General features: G+C 32.1%; 1 protein-coding gene across 2 annotated transcripts in view; it reads right to left on the reverse strand.

The window, feature by feature from the left end:
- LOC126738206 (ankyrin repeat and fibronectin type-III domain-containing protein 1) overlaps positions 1-6,439 on the reverse strand; it is a 495,291-nt gene that overhangs the window by 293,376 nt on the left and 195,476 nt on the right. The gene's annotated exons all lie outside the window — the stretch shown is intronic.

Here is a 6,439-nt window from a genome sequence, read left to right on the forward strand (position 1 = left end):
TTATTTTTATACTATAATCCTTGTTAGAACACCAAATTATTAAGGTTAAAATTATTCTATTATAAGGTCTGAATAATACAATACCGAATTATAATGAATTTGGTCGATATCGTTCTGTCACTAATAAATCTTTAAGTAGTCAAAAGTATCGAAATTATTGAATACATTTCTGTTATATATAAAACATAAATCCTGTTAAATATAAAACGCAAAGTTAGGTCACGCATACCGAAATATCATGATATATAGAATGATGTTTTTTTTTAATTTAATATTTATGGAGCTTGAATATAGATAATTAAATAAAATAGTAGTCCCTAATAAAAAAAAAGTAATAAAATATAGGAAGTTGAAGGAAAAAGTCTAAAAATCAATAGTTTAGTTTTCATAATGGCTAAACCAATATTTTGAAAATGTAAGGTCTTTTGAAGTGGTTTTTGACTTTATTGGGCTTGTAAAAATTACACTGATTATTCCAACTGCCTTGAACCAGAAATTAATTAATTTAGGGACATTATGAAATAATTCAGCAGACAGAAAAAATATTAAAATTTAAAAATTATGTCAACTACCTTGAAAAATAAATAATGAAACAGAAAGTAAATATCAAAAAAACCAAAATTATTCTATATAATTTTGGACAAGGATGGAGCGTAGAAAGTTAACGAATATTTCAAAATAGTGATCTGATCTAAAAATCATAATGAAAAGATATTAAATTAACTCCATCCCTAACTTTCCTCTAAGGTTAATTCAAAGTTTTTTTAGTATGTTTAGTTTTTTTTTTGTTTATTATTTATTTATCTTTATTTTTTAATAGGTTAGAGGCTAAATGCAGGAAAATCAAAATCAACAATGGTAAAATATAACACATAAAATATTAAAAATTACCAAACTAAAATATAGCCTCAAATATTCAACAGACCCAGAATTGAAATTCAATTATAAAATGTAATACAAAGTAAAATAAGATTCTGAGTAATATTTAAAAAAAAGATACATACAATACAAAAAAAGTCAACCCATCCTACAACTGCCTAACTACTCACTGAAACCATTCTCAAGATCACCTGTGAAAGTAGATGCCTTAGATAACTTTGAAAGATATCTCAAGTGAAAGCAAAATTGTTGAGAAAAATAAGATCTTGATATTTAATGTTAGTTCTGGTACGATCAAGAGGAAAAGTAACATTTGTTCTGGAGGAAGGGCAAATCACCTGAAAAGAAATGTGACCAAGAAGAGTTGGAGAATATATGTGACCATTGAGCTATTTCCACAAGAATCCTACAGAGTGAGATTCTCTCCTCAAAAGAAAAACCTTCTGAATTGAACATTTCAAAAAATAATATATTTCAAAAAGCGCCTTTAATACTATGATACCAAATCAGAGACTCACATTCGAGTTTGGATTGAACCAAAGAAAAAGAGAGCATAATCATCGAAATTAAATTGCTAAAAAGCCTACAGTTCCGAATAATAAACCTCAATTGGCAGCAGCCACTATATAATCAGTATGAGGGACGAATATCGTCTATCGGCCCATCGTCAAAAATAATTTCTAGGCTCTTAGACAATTTCGTCCTGCATAAAGTGAAACTGGCAATGTAAATATATTATTGGAATTTTGATTATGATAAGACATAACACAGCATTTATAACTTTGTAGAAACATTAAGATTTAGATGATCGCAAGGTCAAAGGAGAGAAATCGAGACAAGGTACAAAGATTGGTTATACATGGTCTATTGGTAAAGAAACCATGTTGATATATAGATAGTTTCGATTGAACTTAAGGAAATATGAAATTGTACATAATATTCTTAAAGATTTTGGGAAAGTTACGAATGAACATGGGACGATAATCTTTATAATGTTCGATGGGAATGGGACGATAATGTTCTGTAATCTTTCTTAGGTAGTGTCTGAGAAGTACTTTGGTACTTTTCCATCTTTAGCTATGAAACTGGGAATTCCATCTGGGCGAGCGGTCATTCTGTTTTTTAATGTTTTACCTGAGCTGCATATTTATCAGCAGAAATTGACGGACAAACTTCAATATAATCCGAGGAATAAGAGTAAAAATAGGTTTTATCTGCTCGGTTAGAATCTTTATATGCAGTCTGAAACAAATATAGAAATGCTGAGACAATATTAGCGCTACTCTCAAAATTCCTTCCAAAAAATTAGGTTTTTGGAAAACCACACTGGAACCGCTTAGGTCGCTGATGCTTCAAAGGAGTTGCAATGCAGCAAACCTGTTATTAAGGATTTTATAAAATTCACTAGAACATGCATCAACATTATTACAACATAAAACCATGGACTAGTCAGCATCGAGTATTAGATTATACATCAGTAGAAAGTTAGCCTTCGTTAAAGTTAAATTGCGGCAGATTATTTTTCTGTATTGTGCTATTTGCAATATCTTTTCAGGTAGAGCAGCTTGCGTAGAAACTATCAAGGCAGGATGATGCAAGTCCTCATTCAAAAGAACCCCATTCTTACTGACTTCAATGTTATGTTTTCGTAAAGGCCAAATCAAGAAACCTGCCATTTATGTTCGGAACACGGTTGTACTGTCTGAGTCCAAGAATTTTTGAGAAGTTATTTAATAGTTGATTTTTATTATTTAAAACTTGATTCATTTGAAACGTGATGACATTTAAGTCTAAGCAATAAAGGGCCTACCATGCTCATACTTAATAAATTTGTTTTGCCACTGGATCGCCGCCGTTCCAACTTGACATTCCCAAGATCACTCCTTTAAGCAGGACTCAAAACGACTTCCACGTAGATTCTTCCACGTAAAACCGAGTTTCTCCCGACTTCTTAAGATATTTAGAACTTCAAAAGGACTGGATAACACTATCTTAATGCACTTACGCCCGTTACTATCAGATCTACCCAGCTTGATTACTTCGGTAACTTGCATTTGCTTACCAGTAACTTCCCTTAATAGGTTGGAAACTTTAGTAGCTTAAAACTCGTTGGATAATAATTTAATGGTAAATAACTTTCTGATTTTCAAGCATCTCTTGCATAATATAGTCGTCTTTAGATTCTGGTGCAACTCAACTCCTAGGGTTGTCATACGATTTTTGCTTGTTTTACATGTCAATACACTAAGTAGTTAACACTTGTAACTTCTCTCTTCAATAACATTTCTTAACTCGTAAGCTTACATTAGATTCCAAAAAAAGATACCTTTCCTTTAAGAGATTCAATGTCTAAAGAAATCATGCTTTCTTCTCTCCATAATTTTTTGCTGTATGTTTTTTTTTTCCAGCGTCTTCTCTGTCCTCCACATAAGTTCCTTGACGACTTTCGTTTTGATTTTTTAAAGTTAAAGCCTTTGGCACTATAGTAAGACCTTTAGAATCTTTAAAGAAATTCAACCAGAGTATATGTGAGGTATTGGTGAGAAGAACTAGACTCTGGAGAATGGTTTGCCAACAATGTCGCTAGGGTGGCAAGTCGCTAATTAAAAAAATTATATTCTATAAAATACAATATTCATTTACTCATAAAACAAGCATAAAAATATCACAGGATTAATAACAAACTTTCATTATAGGTACCCCTAGAACTATCATCAACTATGAACTTACAAACCGAGCCAAATTTTTAGAAAATGTCCTTATCTTTGGCCCTTTTTTCAGAGTCACATAGTTGAACCAATTTACTCAGTGGGCCACCCTGAAACGGCCAAACTGAAACTTTTTTTTCAATTTGAAATTTGTTTAAATGGGGACATATGACTTCAATATCATTCTATCTCATCCATCACCTAAACCCGAAGGTGCGACAAGGATAAAGCGAGCGCCGCACACATTTGCGATTGTCGTAATACCTGTAAAAAATTCTGAAACAGTAGTCTACCTACCATATAAGGAGCTCTCGCTTCTAGGAGGCAGATTCAAGTTTAAATATTGGCGCTCCTTTTAACTCGACATAAATGGTAGGAAAGAAATAGAGTGTAAATAGGGGTTGATAGTAGTTTTAAGATATGTATTTTTTAATATTTTTTTGTATCTTGATTCACATCTAAAGGAAGATTGAAAACGCTACAACATTGATTAAGAGGATGAAGATAGAAGATAAATGAAGGTTATTAAAAAATCTATTCCCATCAAAGAAGTGCAATTTCAATATGTCAAAAATATAATTTTAAGGAAATTCTTATTACCTTTTAGGAGATTTTATACTCAAGAAACATGGAAAATCATAATAAATTGATACTAAAAAAATCAACATTGCTGAAACATTATAGCAATATTTCATGGGGTATGTTACTGTAATATTGCATTAATGTATGTCCTGTGTTGAAGTAATACTCACGTAATATTACTTATATCTTTCATTTATATTGCTGCTATATTTTATATTTTATTATATTATATTATTGAATTTGCAATATTGATAAAATATAACAAAATTAATATTCCATTCTTATTAATAATATTATTGATGAAAGGTAATGAATAAGTTAAAGGATATATTATATATTGGGATAAAGTAATTTAGTATAAGAGAGTAAAACATACAGGAATTTGTGTTTGATATATATATATATGTTACATATACATATGTGTTATGTATGATATACATATATGTTACCTGTATGTTTTACTCTCTTATAATAAATTACTTTATCCAAATATATAATATATCCTTTAACTTATACAGATCGTGTTATCGTGAGCTACGTATTACCCAAAATAATGGGAACACCGCTTGGTTGCGGCTTGCAGGCGGCAAAATTTTTCGTTTTTATTTTTTGAACCAGGAGTCAGCAGACCTCACTTTGCTGTGTTACTGCACGTTGCATTTATAATTTTTGAGCGTTATTTTCGTGTTTTTTTGACTATGGCTGTTTATACCCCTTCCGAAAGAGTTCAACTAATTAAATGGTTTTATGGAGGCAATTCGGCAGTACAATGTAGAGATTTGTTTTCAGTGACATTTGAGAATAGACCGTTTCCTTGTGCAAAAACGGTTTTAAATGTGGTTACAAATATTGAGACATCTTTTTGTCTTCAAAATTGTAAAAAAATGCCACACAAAACGTCAAGAACCACCTGTTGAAGTGGTCCAGGATATAGAACGGCGGGAAGAAATGGTTTGCAGTAGCCTAGAACTTGATTCGACACGGTCCACTAGAAGTGTTGAAAAGGAACTGGGAATGAGCAATAGAACTGTTGCTCGTATCTGGAAAAAATATGGGTACAAATGTTTCAAGTATTCAAAAACTCAGGAAATATTTCCTGAAGACCAGTGGCGAAGAATGGAATTTTGTGAAACCATGATGGAAAAGGCAAATGAAAACGAATATTTTTAAAAAAAAAATATTTTGTTTTCTAATGAATCTTCTTTTCCATTACATGGAAAATACAATCCTTTCATTGTTCGTTATTGGTCTCAGGAAAACGAGCACAGAAGTTTTCAGTTTCGTACCCAGTATCCTCAGAAATTGAATGTTTGGGTAGGTATTTTGGGCGACAATGTTTTAGGGCCATTTTTTATTGATGGCACTTTAAACGACCAAAAGTACCTTGAGTTGCTGCAAAACCAAGTTCTTCCTGCCATTCAAATCCTACCTGATGTAGACCTGGGATCGGTTTATTTTTAGCAAGATGGCTATCCTGCTCATAACGCGGCTAGGGTAAAAGAATTTTTAACAAATACTTTTTCTAACTGCCTTATTAGTGGGACTGGCTATATTAAATGGCCTCCTAGATCTCCAGATTTGTCTCCGAATGATTTTTATCTGTGGGGTTACCTTAAGCAGACCATTTACAAGCATGAATTTAGTAGGCCGACAAATTTAGAGGAGTTGCGAAATAAAATTGTCGAATGTGCCAATTCCAAGATTATAATTCTATGCGGGTTTTACACATTGTCATGTCTGTAAAACCCGCATTAGAATAATTATTTTAAAAATGCCTGGATTTTCGCGTAATATTTTGGGACATTTTGTCGCCAAACGATGCAGCTCCCACGAAAGTCAGATGTTTGCTAATCCCGTCCTCGGGCCGGCTGGGGCGGTGCTCTGTCGCAGGCACTCGTACACGCGCGACGTTGCAAAATTTCGCTTCTATGAGGTTTCCTATAAGTAACGACCGAAAACACGATCTGTATATATAGATATATATATTTACACACCTGGATAATAATAAATAATTGTACTATCTATATATTCGATTATTAGTATTATATTTCATTAAAACCCATTTAATAAACATTTGTTTGCAAAATTTAGCAGATACCTGTGAAGTTAATCAGCTATTTAATCAATCATTAAATATCTTACATAATCAATATGGCTGCAATATTACACATCGAATTTCAGTGATATATATCGCATTTGTGATGGTTATTAAATATTGCAAAAGTATTGCAGGTGCAACATAGGTGCAAATAAAGTTAGCAGTATATACT

The sequence above is a fragment of the Anthonomus grandis genome, chromosome 1 (genome assembly GCF_022605725.1).
Source record: "Anthonomus grandis grandis chromosome 1, icAntGran1.3, whole genome shotgun sequence".
Lineage (NCBI taxonomy): Eukaryota > Metazoa > Arthropoda > Insecta > Coleoptera > Curculionidae > Anthonomus > Anthonomus grandis.